Below are 15,953 nucleotides of genomic sequence, written 5' to 3'. Positions count from 1 at the left end.
AGATGACGAACAGTCTGGTGCTGAAAGGCCTACCAGACCAGTGCCATGGAGCCGGACAGCCTGAGATGACGAACAGTCTGGTGCTGAAAGGCCTAGAGGATCCGACCATGCTCAAGATGAGCCCTGCTACTGAGACCACTCCAGACATGACCTAGATGCTCAGAGACCCTGGCCACTGCTAAGAGGAGTGAGTGCTGTAGAGATGAAACAGAAAGATGTAGGCACAATGAACAGTGCAGAACTGGAGACCCAAAGAAGAGCCTGATCTGTGAGTATCTAGTGATGCCTCCTGGCACCATGGTGGGGTCCTGGCTTGTGTTGCCACTGCGGGCCACATGTGCATCTGTGTCTCTGAAGCATCAGGGCTCTGTTACCACCCAAGGCCAGTCCAATATTCTTGCTGTGGGCTGCCACACAGGGTCAAGTTGACATCTGAGGGCTGTGCAGAGCTGGCTCTACCCCATCAGGACTTCCAGGAGGAACTAGCGCTGGGGCTATGAGAGTTGATCACACCCCTAGCCAGCTGCACACAGCCAGAGAGCAGACCCTCACATTTCAGAAGATGCTGGTGGGCTGGACCAGAGGATATGAGCATGGGTAAGCTGTCCCTACCATTTATTTCCTGTGCAATGGGGTGACAAGGGAGAGATGCCCTCATCTCCTATCCTCTCCCTTCCCCCTCCCCGCTTCTCCCTATAGCAGATGGGAGAACTGGCCCTAAGAGAGCTGCCCTGACCCTCACCAACTACAACATACAGGAGAGTAGGCCCTGGACCTTGACTGGGCATCAGGGTAGAGCTGGCCCTGGTTGCCAGAAGAGGCAGGCTAGTGAACCTGTCCCAAGTGCATAAGAGCAAGAGAGCTGGCAGGCTGACCAGCTCAAACATTGCTCAACCTTTGATCCAGGGTTTTGAATTGGCCCACCAAATGTCTACCCTATTGATGAATGCTAGAGTGCATTCAAGAGACTGGTCCTACAGATCCAAAACTACAGTATCTCCATTACACAGAGCAACAACAGGAAATCAGAGAGGTGACCCAGTGTGGTTCTAATACTCATAGAGTAGCAGAAGCCTGAAGCCTCAATCCAGACCAAGGAGTCACTGTAATGATCATTTGCATCCAAAAAAGTGTGGACAAAGGGAATACTATGGGACGCACTGTGACACAGTATAGCTCCCATCATGAAACTTTATTCTGTTTGGGGAGAGGTTACAGGGTGGGTGGAGATGGTCCAGAGGGACTGGCAGGATGGGTCAGACTGGGCTATTAGGTGAGCTCTTTCCTCAAAATGAAATAAATTTCCCATTCCTAAATGTTTACTTCAAGGGGTAAACACAGCATTTGTCACTATAGTTTATTTCAATAATATAGAATCATTTGTCATCAAGGTTTCTGAAGCAAGAATAGCAAAGAGGAAATATCCTAAAGTAGACACTTTCAGCCTCATTAGAAACGGAGTGTACACACACACAGACACATATACAGAGAGAGACAGAGACAGAGACCAAGCAACCTTGGGGAGAGCTGCCCTGCACACAGGCCACTGACACAGGTTTCTCAGTAATGACCACACTTCAAATATCATTAAATGAACTACTTAGAGAAGAACAAAGTGTTCTTGCCATCTGCTTGCTAGATAAGCAGGAGTCCCAGGCTGCAGGTGAACTTGCTCTTGGCAGAGAATTATTCATGCCCACAATAATAAGTTTTAAGAAAAGAAGAAGGAGGAGGAGGCTTACTAAGCAGATGTGCTTGGGTGTGGAAGATAAAATCTTTGAAGATGTGACCTTCAAAGGAGGCTAACTCACTCTAGGGACTTAAAATCATCAAAGATCATACCAGAAACAGCAACCAGAGGGGCCTGGCGTCCAATACAGTCTCTATCACAGAAGTAATTTCTTGAATGACTTATTTGGTAGAACTATCAAAAAGCACTGGATAAAAATTTAAGACCATGTAAATACTGTAGAATTCACAACAGTAAGATATTGTGTGTGTGTGTGTGTGTGTGTGTGTGTGTGTGTGTGTGTGTGTGTGATGAAAATTCAACAGTAAGGAACAGAAAACAGAACTGGAGACACAGGCTTTGGTGACCCTGAGCACAGACCTGAAAAATATTCAGGCCTGCCTCTGCACTGCCTCTGTCAACCAACAGCCACACTAAGACAAGTCATGCCATGTTCACATGGGGACCTACTCCATGGACACCACATTCTGGCTGTCAGACAGCTCTGCATTGTCAGCAGTACCCCAAACACAGCCAGCTCTGAGAGATGATCAGGAGAAGGCAGGGCCAGAGAGGTACAGTGGCATGAGCTTGTATGTGCATGAGTGTGTACCAGTCATGAGCCCAGGTCAGGTGAACCCCAGCCTGAACATAAGCACACTGAACCATCAGTGAGAATGACTCAGAAGGAGCCACAAGGAGCCTTTCTTTCTCACCCAGGTAACTTTTCTCAGAAATAACATGCAAAATGTCCTGGGCCATTCAATGCAAAGTTACAGCACAGGATAACAACTCTGGCTGATTAGCTATGGGATCCTTAAAGCTGAAGGCCAAGTTGCTGTGGGTGCTGGGAACATCCCTGTTAAGTAGAGCCTCATGATGCTGCTCAGGAATTCCCAAGAGCTAAGCATGAAGCTCCTCCATCTTTGATAGGCATGGGGGCAGGAGACGGTACTTTTGATGGGTGACTTGATGCACCTGTTCGTTTCATAACTGTTTAAATTAGGTATCTATGCAAAGAATCAACCTAGAAAAAAGCATCCCCACCACATTCTTTTGGCTGTGCTGGAGGCAGGCAGCAGTAAAACCAGTCCAGTTTTCTCAATCAGTGTTAAATATGGTCCTCTCTGCTTTATACATTTCAAGACTTCAGAGGCATAAAACAACACAGTTCTGAGCAGAAAGCAGTCAGTGGCAACAATCCCAGGACTAACGGTCAAGAATGATGGTAACTGTCACCAGATCCACAGTGAGTATCAGCCGAGACTTAATGTTTTAGCAAAATGAGTCTGTGGTATATTATGCATCATCAAACAGCTCTCAGTGAGGGAAGGCCAATGTGTCTCTCAATGGATACAATTACCTTCCTACAATACACATAAATTGGATGAGCTACTGAGGAAGAGACTCTAGAACTCATTTTGATCTAATGTACCCTGAATTTCAACCCAATCAACCCCTACAAGAGCTGTACTGTAGTGATGCCTATCCGACTAGTGACGGACTCTAAAGAAACTAGAGCAGTCTGAGATCAGAGGTATTCTGCAATGGGCAGAGAACAGAGGGAAAGTGAAGACATCAGGGTTGATGGCAACAGTGAGACGAAATGGCAGTTTTCCAATGCTAATGATCTGAGGAAACAAGTCAAGACACTGCTAAGAACAATTGCTCAATGAAAAGAGACTCCACTAGGCACATAAGCAGGTTGCAAGTAACATTCGACTTGAAAACAAAAGTTCATCATTTATGACTGGCATGTACCCTATAAATCAAAGATTTATGTCAGAATATAAGCAAGAAGGAAGACAGAAGTATATATACATTTGAGTGCATACTCCTGGAAAAAGCTAAAGGTACTGTTTTGATTGTTTAAAGGGACTCCTATATAAGCAGAAAAATCGGAGCACCTTCTGTAGATGGCTAATCAACCTCCATTACAGACTATGTTGTAAAGAATGTAACACATCATGGCTTCATTACACTGACATGTAAAAGGCCTATCACTATATAAACACCTCACAAAGTCAGGAAAATAAACCACACCTCCAGGAAACTGTATTCTACTACACATAATAAATGCAAACTATAGTGCCCCAGCCATGGCTTTACTTTCCACACCTTCAGTGCCAAGTGATCAACCACTGCAATCAATCAATCAATCAATCAATCAATATATGGAAAATTAAGTGGAATGATCTCAGATATTGTAGCTGCACGGTAGTTCACTGCTTATGTTCAAGCAATCTGTTATTTTACTTAACAATGCCCCCCCAAGTGAGAGCACGCACAGCAACACTGTTGTAGCTTTCCTTACCTGACTATTAGTTACTGTCATTACTCTCCTGCTGTAGCTATTTTATACGTTACACCTTTACCAGAGGAATATACGCATAAGGCAAAACTAAATTCAGGGTTCTTTGCCATCTACCATCTCAGTCAAAACTGCATCATTAAAGTATAACCTCCTATGGCTTAAGGGATTCATGATAATAAGATGCCAATCGCAAAATTCATTTTAGAATGATATAAGACTGGATTCTAGAAATTAAACATAATTAGTATACTCAGAGAAAAATATGTAAATCCTTATCATTGGCCAAGTTTAAAGAATTTCATGTTACTCCATGTATTCATGTTACTTCATTTCACGTAAGTTTAAAGAATTTCATGCTACTAGATGTATTCGGTAAATACATGTTACTTCATGTGTTCATACTTAGTTTGCTTTGATGATACATTTCAGACTGATAAAGGCAAATAAGATCAATATGAGAGGTGAAATCAGAGGTCCCTGTGGCCTTCCTTCACTGTGATAAAACGCCCCATAAAAACAACTGAGAAGATAAAAGTTTGTTTGGTTTAGCTCAGTGTTAAAGGTTTCTATCCTTGCTCAGCAGGCCAACTGCTCTAAGTCAGGTCTGTGGCAAGGCAAAATAACACAGTGGTACAACAGGAGAGAGAAAATCAGACTACCTTGTAACAAGCAGCAAAGACAAGACTAAGAAAAGGCATATTCATCAAAGGCACTGACCCCAGTGACCCGCTTCCTCCAACTAGGCTCTAAGAGCTTTTTTTCTCCTTCTTTTAGGATTTTTCTTTCAAAATTCATGATAATGTGTGTTTGCTTTGTAGTGTGTGCTACATATGTGTAGGAACCTGCAAAGGCCAGAAGCAGATGTCAGATTCTGGAACTGGAACTACAGGTAGTTGTGAGATACCTGATGTGGGTGCTAGGAATCAACCTTGGGTCCCCTGGGAAAGCTGTGTGTGCGCATAATCATCACCCCCATCTGTCTATCCAAATAGGTTCTATTATCTGATAACCACTGAGTGTGGACAGAGGACGGATCTACTGGCAATGAATCACCTGAAGAAGCCAGCAGCTCATGATCTAGTCTTCCCTGAACAGCACCATCAGCCAGGGATTCAGCCTTTGACACCTGAGCCTTTGGGGATATTTCATATGAGAAGCAGAATGTCTGGACAATGTATATTTAGGTGTGGTGGGGACTGTCTTCACTACCCACAGAACAGCACCTAACATCTTGGTTTTCAGAAACTTTTACTTTGCTCTTCCTCAACTTTTGAGAAGAACCTGTGTTCTTCTAACTTGTTTACTTATCGGACAATCCATAACCTACCTCATACAACCACGTACTGTGTCACCGTTCTCGGAGCAATGGGATCTGGGAGAATGGAGGCACTAAACTGGCATACTAAAGCCTCAGGTGATAGCCAACTTTATTCAGAGCCCCAGACAATGTATACTCTGAGGGCTAAGAAAGGTCACTTGAGTGAAACTCTCATGAGTTCAAGCTATATTCAATCACAAACACAAGCCGCATGGGCCAAAAACATTTTTCCATAGAAGCATATAAAGAATAATTGAAACCTTTAATTTGACAACAGCAGCAAGCAAGGAATAATCTGCAGTAAACTCACTCCTATCCATCACACCTGGGCAGAGCACGAGAAAGCATGCCAAGAACAACTCCGTTTGGAAGAAACTGAGGTCCCAAGACTCTTGCCTTGTTTCCTTGGAGTGCTCTAAAGAGCACTCAGGATTCTCTTCAGATGACTCACTCTATTCCTGGCCTATGTTTGAACAATAATGAAGTAAAAAGTGCAAATAAACTTCAAAAGTCATCATGAAAGGAGATCAGTGTCCAGTACTGAGAGGACACTTTTCAAGTCCAGGGCTAGATTTCTAGCACAGGATCTAATGCGATCCCTAAGGTTAGCAAGTCTTCATTTTGAACAGAACATACAACTTAGGCCAAAGCATGGTCCTTCCTTGTAAAATGCAGGGAGATTTGTAAAAATTCAGCCATAATACCGCTATCTGCCAGACGTGAGTAAGGACAGAACAAGTTCTTACAAAATTAGCTGAGAAAAGATGAAGCAACGGGCACCAATAAAACGGCCTCAGAGAGCAGGGGCTGAGAGGCATCGCCAGGGATCTCCACAGGGCCTAGGACCCTGCCCCCAGCACAGGCTAGGCAGGTCTGCCAGAGCAGAGGCTACAGAGCAGCAATGGCAGAAAAGGGCTATCAATGCTCAGAGTTGCTACTGTTGGGTAGGACACTCATCCAGCTCCCTTTTCAAGAGGTCCAGACCACAGGCAAGGAACCTTGGTACATCAGAGTTCTTACAGTAAGGTTCAGAGGGATGAAGCAGGCAGGCAGGAAAAGAAGGGTGGGAGAGAAGCAGCGGGAAGACTGCAGGAGGAAAGCAAGTCTGATTCCAGACATCTGCACCAGCATCATCAGAACTGCATTGAAATGCACACATCCTCCCAGTTCTTTACAATTCTCTTTCACAGGGAGATGGAGAGCAAATCTGAAAGTCATCATGCCCTCTGGATCTTAGCAAATGGGTTCTCATTTGCTCAGTCCCCTTGAAGCAGTTTCAGTTCAGTTCTCATCTGCCCTGTACGTGTCCAATGCTGGCATAGAGACAACGGAGAACGGGCACTACCAGCATGGTTCAGACACAGCCCCTTGCTAATTTATAAGATTTACAGTGGATTATATAATTCTACTTTCTTTTCTTTAAAAGCTCAGCCTCTGCTGTGTGTGTGTGTGTCTGGAGATAGAATCCAGTAACTTGTGCATGCTGAGAATAAATTCTACTCCTGACCTGTACCCCAGCTCTATACAGTATTTGACTGTTAGACAATGCCATTCATTTTAGCTGCACAGAAAGCAAATCCTATGAAATGACTGCTTAGGAAATTCTCTAATGTGACGGATTTAACTGTGCTTTCAGTTCAAAGGACACAGAAAAGAAAGCCAAAATTTAAGTAAGCTGCATTTAATTTATGTATAGTGTATGTGTGTTGTTCAATTTCAGGTTGGTTTTCTCCTTAAAGTTTTAGAAAAGTACATAGAATGAATGTGATAATATTTCAAAGCTTTTCATCTTTAAGAATAAGAAGAAACACCATCTAATAAGATAGAACCAATAAATACTGTTGTACATTTAATTGCTTTTAAACTTATAAAACCTCAAGACTATACTGCTCTTTGTATTTAGATAGTAATGGAAAGATCAGAAAGATTTAGAAATATAGAGCTATTCACTCCAATTGCCACTCAGAGGCATAGCTTTTATGAATGAAATTTTATGATCAAGGAGGAGGCAGTTATTTATTGAACAAACAATGAGGTTACTGAACTAGGAGCTTTCTGAATTCCCTCCTACTGTTGGGCTCTCGTCAGCACTCTGAATGAAAGTATTGGTCCTATTACAAACATACCATGGTAACACTATTGACTGATATCATGGTCATTGAGGGCTTCCTCACACAACAAGGTGTGCACTTTGTGCCTGGAACAGCATATTTTATATATGCCAACTCATTCGGTACTTGCAGAACTGTGGGGAAAAGTGTAACCATCTACATCCTGCAATCAGTAGAGCATAAACTGTGTACACATACAGGTTGTATCTAAATGGGAAATGCATTCATGTTATACAAAGACCTTGTATATATGGAGGGAAGGTAAGTTTATCTAGCCCTTTCCTTGTATATACGGAGGAAAGGTGATTTTATCTAGCATTTTGGTGCACCTGTATTTTTACTGTGAAATAGGACAGGAATAGAAAAAAAATTGCTCCTCTTGGACCTGCCATGCCAGGTCTCAGGTCTAGGGGAAATGTCTGTATGTCAGGTCTCAGGTCTAGGGGAAATGTCTGTATGTCAGGTCTCAGAACTAGGGAAATGTCTGCATGTCGGGTCTCAGGTCTAGGGAAATGTCTGCATGTCGGGTCTCAGGTCTAGGGAAATGTCTGCATGTCGGGTCTCAGGTCTAGGGAAATGTCTGCATGTCCGGTCTCAGGTCTAGGGAAATGTCTGTATGTCAGGTCTCAGGTCTAAGGGAAATGTCTGTATGTCGGGTCTCAGGTCTAGGAGAAATGTCTGTATGTCGGGTCTCAGGTCTAGGGGAAATGTCTGCATGTCGGGTCTCAGGTCTAGGGGAAATGTCTGTATGTCAGGTCTCAGGTCTAGGGGAAATGTCTGCATGTCGGGTCTCAGAGCTGGGGGAAATGTCTGTATGTCGGGTCTCAGGTCTAGGGGAAATGTCTGCATGTCGGGACTCAGAGCTGGGGGAAATGTCTGTATGTTGGGTCTCAGGTCTAGGGGACATGTCTGTATGTAGGGTCTCAGGTCTAGGGAAATGTCTGTATGCGGGTCTCAGGTCTAGGGAAATGTGTGCATAGTAACCCTCTGGGGAGCAATACTGTTGCTGCTGTGCTGACCCGTGAGTAATTCTATTCTAACAGTCCTAAGTGGAGAATAAATACAAACATAAAGTAGGTTCCTATAACTTGGGAAAGGCTGCTGTAAGCAAATGGCCAAGTCAGTCCACAGACAAGAGCGTTCCTCTCAAGGACACCCGGGGTGATGAAGGAAGAAGGTACTTGAGTAGCTGCTGGCCTCCATCAGACCAGCACCAGAAGCCTCTGGACTGAGGTGGGGATGACATTCTCAGATGTGTTCTCCTCCAGCCCCTTCCATGCCAACCAGACGGCTGCAGAGAGGGTTAAGGTATGTGTGTCCCAAACACTGGGCCCTGAAAGGACTCCACATGTGTGTGCTGAATAAATACAGAGAATAAAGGAAGCAAATAGAAGGGCAGGCGGGAAGGAGGGGAAAAAAGAAAGAGAAAATAAATGAAACTAAAACAATAAGGATACCAAGACTCCATTCAGCACATAAAAGAATGCGTTTACTTATGGGTGGATTTATATGTGAGTTTAACAATATATTTTAAAATATGGTTACCTTTAATTTCACTTCTAGGCCATAGAGTCCTGGAAGCTTTTGATTCAAGACCCAGAAAAGATAGGACTGACGTTCTCAGTGTCCAGCTCGGGATTTCTGAAAAGAAATGGACATAGACTAAACATCCTGCTGACCAATAAGAGGGATTTCAAAGAGCACTGAGATGAAACCAGTTTTCATTGAATATCATAAGGCACTGCATTTCCTAAAACTCTGAGGGGAAATATGGGTTGGAGGCCCTCCTATAGCAGGCTTTAAATTGGTTTGAGGAAACAACAAAATCAGAAAATGGGTAGGTGTGCTCTGTGTGCTCAAGCAGCCCCAAGGGACCTGAGAATTACCCAGGGATTCACAAGCCTGCAATGCAGCATCCCTTGGAGAATGTTGGGATTAGGCTTTAGCTCCTGGGACTGGGTGAGCAGGAAGGAGCTGCTAAGACACCACAGCAGAGCTCCTCAAAGGAAAGGGAGCTTGTACTTTGAGAACTCAGTTCTTGTAAAGGGAGAAAGGAGTGTATTTGTTACAGCTGTTCCTGTGCCCCAAATGCCACACTGACCTGGCCTCAGACGAGAGTGTTCCTGTACAGCTGTAGGCTAGGCCATTCTCAGGAAAGAAAGAAAGGGGAAAAAAAAAAAAAAAAAAAGCTTGGATTGGACATGTGGCTGGCCCTAACCAACATTCTGCATTTTTAAAAACTGGTGAGAAACTGAGGCTCCCTAAGGGAAGTGGTTTCCCACATCTACTCCATGTGAGACTGCTTTCACTGTGTTTGGGGATAGCTGGATGAATCATGAAAGCAATGTTTATCCAGACATCTGGCAGCTCACAAGAAGACTCGGTGCTGGAAATTTTAACTCTCTCTTCCTCCCACATCTGCCTTTGTCAGATGCCACGGTAGCAAAGGACTGCATCTTTGAAAGTGAGAGGCAGCATGAAGCAGAGAGATTCTGGCTGCACAGACATCTTCTCTACTGAGAGGCACTTTCCATGCATGGATAGAAAAATAATTAGTATCTGAGGAATTACTTGAAATTGTAACGTTAAGGAACACACCACTGGGGTCTCTGCCAGACTCCCAGCTACCATGTGTATCTTTCTGGACTGAGGCATGGTGAATACTGTACATAAAGTTTATATTAGTAAGCCTGTGCATTGTGACCTAGATTTATATGGCTTCAAAAACTGCAGAGAAAGCCTGAAAATGTCTACTTTAATAACAACTAAGAATAATTCATGCCCCTCCTCCAACTATCACCTGCAAACCTTTCCACACTGTCTGCTTCGGTTTGATTACTCAGTGATGCGTAGAAAAAGCGCAGAGTAGATCTCAGCACTAAATTGAACAGAAATGACGACTGAACTTGTGTGCCTCCCTTTGCTTCCTTTGGTATGTGAAATGTAATGACACTGTTTTATATGGGATTCCAGGGATTTAAGTCAATAAAATCATATACTTTTAGAATCACATTAGAGCACTTTAAATATGCGTGAAGTCTGAGTTCAGTTTAATTCGTTGTGATCTAAAGTAAAATAAATGGTTTTGCACTATGCTATTTTGCAACCAGAGGAGTTTTGTTTGTTTGGGGGATTTGGGGGGCTCAATTTCTTTTTCATATTTATTATTATTATTGCCTACTTTCATGCTTTTGAAGAGAAAAACTAAACAACTCAATTCCATCATGATTTAGTGATATTAGAGTCCCACAGTTTGGGCTGAGATGGGGAGTAACATAAGTAAAGAAATCCAGTTTATCTTCAGAGTAGCCATGTGAAATCAAAACCATCCCAAAAAATAACCAACATCATATACCCCTGAGCCTTAGAGACCCTATGGCTATGTGCACAGCTGAGACATTTTTACTGAGGAGATGAAAGCCCAGAGTGGTTATGTGGCCATTTCAAAGCCACACAGCACACCTCTGGTATCAGTCTTCTTACACGCCAACTTAGTACTCTATTACATCACAGTTGATCTCTAATTTCCACAAAGCTCTGAAAAGCTTAATATTATGTCTATTTTAAGTGTCAAGTAAAAATATGCTATGAATATTTAAGGCATCTTAATATCATAAGGCAACTTAGTCACTATAGTATAAGCTACATTTTTGTTCTACTGTTTATATTAGCTGATGTGCTGAAGCCCCATGGGAAACTGAAGTAAAATGTGGGATATTCTAGACTCCGGTAATCCAAAACTACAATTTCTCTCTTGTTCATAGGCAGAACATAATGATAGGGTTTGCTAAAGCACAATTTCAAGTGATTTTATAGCCATCCATCAAGTAAACTCAAAGTGTACAAAAGCTACGTGTAAAGCAAGAATCTGAGATCCACTCAGTATCAGACCCGCCATGAAGAATCTGTGCTCTCTAAATCTCTAGAACTGCTCAGTTCACTTAGACCAGCACTGTGATCAGCAGTGACCTGCTGACTCCTACTATCTGTGTCAGTTGGTACTGGGTGCATGAGACCCAAAAAGCCTGAGGCAGTGATCTGAAGGCCCCAAAGAGCTGAGTCTGTGGATGCAGGATAGGTGTCACCTAGCAAATCCACTGGTGGTTTCTGTAAAGAGCATGAACTGACACACACAGGTAAGTAAGGGGTGTGTGCAAGGATGAATGGGAAATTCAACTACAAAGGGCAGCAGGGGACAGAGCACTCCACACATGCTACAGAGAGCAAACAGGCCAGGGAAAAAAAGGCCTCCGTTAGGAGGAATTTATTTCTTGAATCTTGAATCTGTGAGACAGTTAAGTATAGCCAGCCTGCTGTAGTCAATTTTTATCTTTGGATTTAACCAACAGTTCTTAGAAAATATCAGGGGACATTTTCATCTTAACTGAACTTACAGAGTATTTCCTGTTCCTGATCCTGAACAAAGTAATGTAACAACTATTCACACAGCATCTAACTATCCCACTATTCGAAATCAGCCAGGGGTGATTAAAAAGTATATGGAGGATGCCTATAGGTTCTATGAAAACACAATGTCTGTTTATATAGGTTCTATGAAAACACAATGTCTGTTTATAAGAGGGACTTGAGCATCCACAGACTTCAGCAAATGAGGAGTATCTAGAAACCAATCACCTCAACAGACCAATAGACAACGATGGCTTCCTTATATTTCTTCATATAAACTCACGATTATTATATAATCTCATTGTCAAATGACCATACTAAGGAAAAAGCAATGGGGTCTAGATTTCACACTTTGTTAACAAAGAAACATATTACGTAAGCATACAAAGAGATTGTCAGCATATTTTTTTAAAAGTACAAGAAATCCTTAATGATATCTATGAATTTGCTACTAGAATTGTTAAATAAAAATCTGAAAATGCAATTATTAAAAATCCAAATGTTACATATTCTCTGAAAAAATAATTTATCAGTTTTTTCTGAATCAGAGAACACATTTGTCTTAGTAATTCTCCTTCTAGGTATCAGGAACTAAAAAACACATAGTTTACACAAAAGACTGACACTGGAATGTTCACAGCAACCTTATTCATCAGGGTCCCAAACCCAAAATAACCCAGATGTTCATCAGCTGGCAAATAGATAAACAAAATGTTATGTGGAAAACACCATTCAGGAAAAAAAAAAAAAAAGATTGATGCAAATAACAATATAAAGGAATGAAGGACCACTGCATCCTAGGAAAGATGCCAGATATGAAGTACTAAACATCTGGTTGCACTTACTGAAAACTCTTGAGAAAGTAAAACTTCATCAATAGACATCAGATCAAGGACTGCCATGAAAGAAGGAGAGGAACTAACTACAAAACAAAATGAGAGACATGTCAGATGATAGAAACTCAGCCCATGAATGGAATAATGGTTACCTGTACATATCTGTGCTACTCCTGAACTATAAGACAGTAAGTTTGACTGTATATGCATTAATTACATATACATTGTACCTCACAGATATAATTTTTAAAAGTAGCCTAAGGCTCTCTCCACCTCATCTCCTCTTCTCTCTCTGCACATGAGCCCTTTCTCTCTTTCTCTCTTTCCTCTATTCCCCTCCCCATGAGGACTTCTCTGACCCCAGTCCTTGAGGTCAGTGAACTCGCCTACTCAAGAGCAGCTTCCCAATAAATGTGCCTTTTTATCTCCATCATTTACTCTAACAGCCCCTAACTTCACCTGTAAGACATGAAAACCCATTGTGGAATGGTTCTCCAGATCTTCAAATACCTAAGGGTCAGAACAGCTAACAGTGGCTACATGCCTGGAGACCACCAAAATTAAAGACATGCTCACAGGGAAATGCTTCCATTCTTCTACTATTTCTATAGCCTTGCTAATAGATTTCTTAGGTGAGCCTAATAATATTTAGTTCATAACCAATCTCTTCATTACAAGAGGATAGATATATTTTTACAATTTGATAGTTCATGAATGGTAGAATATGGGAGACAAGACATGCCAAAACTGTGTGGGGAAGCCAACTGTGAAAATTTGAATGGATGTGAGAAGACTGTGAATCAACTTGAAAACTCTTCTTAAAATACTTTGACTAAAATTTCCCAAAGGACTTCCATGTGTTGGTGTGGGGGACAAAATGGGGTCCCACGTCCACTCGGGGTAGGACTGCTGGGTCGGGTTGGATGCGGGAAGTTTGACAGAGTGCACCCCCACTGAACCACTGGGCAGGGCTGGTGTCGGGCTTTGAGAAGCCACGGGACCCCACTCCAGGGATGGGGAGGTGCAGTCTAGGGTCCCTGTGGGCCTGCCAGAGTTGGGCTCCAACTCTCAGGCACCACAGATACCACTGGGTACCAAGGAAGAGCTGGTTCTGGGGTCCCTGGGCCGCATAGAGTCAGAGACATAAGGTGTCTTGGACACCTCAGATGACACTGAATGTTGCAGAAGAGCTGAGAACAGAGTGGGGACCCTCAGGTGGACTGGGCCCAGGGGCTGAAGGGAAAAGGGGCAGGAAGGAGAGCGCTCTGGCTGGTTACTGCGGGATGAGGATTTGGCAGGGTTGCTTGGGTTGGTTGGCAGCTGTGGCTGGAGGGAGACCTATTCCATTGCTCCAGCACGGTGGGTCCCGGGTCCCAATAGAAGAGGCAGTCCATGGTTTAAAGGTATTTATTGTAGAAAGGCAGAGAGAGAGAGAGAGTGAGAAAGTAGAGGTCAGCTATGGCCATGTGGAGTGATGGGAGTAGGGGAGTAGGGGAGCAGGAGGGCAAGAATAAGAACAAGAGAGTGAGAGAGAGGAGGGGGCAAACAGCTCCTTTTATAGTGGGCTGGGCCATCCTGGCTATTGTCAGGTAACTGTGAGGGTGGAGTCCAGAAAGAATGCCAGAAGCTTGGGACTGGTCACACACCTCTCTGCAGGGGGTAGGGGACTGTGGGAGGTTGTAGCTGTGACAGGAAACAGGGACCCAAGAGGCATGACTGAATACCTGCTGTCCCATGCAGGCAGAAATCAATGCCCACTAGGTCACTGAGGTTCAAGGCCTGTGCTCGACTAGGGACCAGGCTGCCTGTGCACAGCTCACCACTCCACATTGGTGACCAGATAGAAAAATACATTAAGATTAGGCAAGAAAGTCCTTGCTCATACCAGGTCAACAATACCTGTGGTAGTTTGGTATGTTTGGCCCAGGGAGTGACTTTATTGGAGTAGGTGTGGCCTTGTTGGAGAAAGTATGTCACTGTGGGAGTGAGCTTTGAGACTCTCATCATATGTGCCTAGAAGTCAGTCTTCTTCTAAAGGTCTTTAGATGAAGATGTAGAACTCTCACCTCTTCCCACACCATGCCTACCTGGACACTGTCATGCTCCCACTTTGTTCATAATGGACTGAACCTCTGAACCTGTAAGCCAGTCCCAATTAAATATTGTCCTTATAAGAGCTGTTTTTTCCATGGTTTCTGTTCACAGCAGTAAAACTCTAACTAAGACAGATCTAATTCCTGATTTGAGTTAAGTCGTTTTAGGAAGTTGGTTGGATTTAAATAATTTTGGGAAATTAGGGTGGTATAAAAGGCTGAGAGTTATACATCTTGATCTAAAAAGGCTGCTAGAAGACTGAACTCCGTGCAGCTAGGAGGAGGGCCTCAAAGCCCACCCCTACAGTGACACACTTCCTCCAACAAGGCCACACGGCTTAATAATGCCGCTCCCTGGGCCAAGCAAAACCAAACCACCACAATACCAAAATTGCAATGTCTTCTATGGCAGAAGTCATATATATGTATGTGGAAAAGACTAACTATTTCTTGAAGTTATCATTCAACTGTAACTGCATCATAAATACAAAATAAGCAGAGACTGCACTGCCTGAAGCAAGATGCTCAGTATAACAAACATGAGTTCTATTTTATGAACTGCTTAGCACAAGTAGGGTGATAGTATGCCTAGGGTAGGCTCACAAGTTTCCTCCTAAAGCCCGTCTTAAAGGCCTCTTGATCTTTCATAGTATAATAGCCCTCCACTATTAAGGCCTGAAAATGTTGCATGAAACAAAAATTGAGCAAGCTAATGTTGACACAAAGGCATGCACAGCTAGAACAGTGTGGTGGTTTGAATGAGAGTGCAACTCACAGGCTCATATATTTGAATGTTTGCTGAAATGGTTTAGGGAGGATTAGGAAGTGGGGCTTTCTTGAAGGAGGTGTATCGCTGGGAAGGGGTGGGCTTTCAGGCCTAGTCTCCTTCACTCTTCGCTTCCAATTTCCAGATAAGATGTAATCTCCAAATTACTGCCTGACGCCATGCTCCTGCCACGATGGTCATGGACTCGCCTTCTGAAACTATAAGTGGCCCCGCCCAATTAAATCCATTCTCAAAGTTGCTTTGTGTACCTTCACAGGAATAGAAATGCAACTGAGACAAAAGAAGACCTAGAATATTTAAATCAACTACCAAATTTCAATAGCATGGAAATGGAGCAGTGGAGGGACAGCCAGCATTC

At 43.2% G+C, this 15,953-nt stretch overlaps 1 protein-coding gene across 5 annotated transcripts in view; it reads right to left on the bottom strand.

Moving 5' to 3' along the window:
* Positions 1–15,953, bottom strand: part of Fam110b (family with sequence similarity 110 member B) — a 143,544-nt gene that overhangs the window by 99,018 nt on the left and 28,573 nt on the right. For 3 of the 5 annotated variants that reach the window (XM_029476530.1, XM_029476531.1, XM_029476529.1), the window contains exon 2: positions 9,018–9,113. The exons of the other annotated variants lie outside the window; for them this stretch is intronic. The gene's annotated coding sequence lies outside the window, so the exon portion shown is untranslated. The remainder of the gene's footprint in view (positions 1–9,017; positions 9,114–15,953) is intronic. 5 annotated transcript variants of the gene reach the window in all.

Source organism: Mus caroli, chromosome 4 (assembly GCF_900094665.2).
Source record: "Mus caroli chromosome 4, CAROLI_EIJ_v1.1, whole genome shotgun sequence".
Classification (NCBI taxonomy): Eukaryota; Metazoa; Chordata; class Mammalia; order Rodentia; family Muridae; genus Mus; species Mus caroli.
This window is presented reverse-complemented; position numbering and strand designations above follow the sequence as displayed.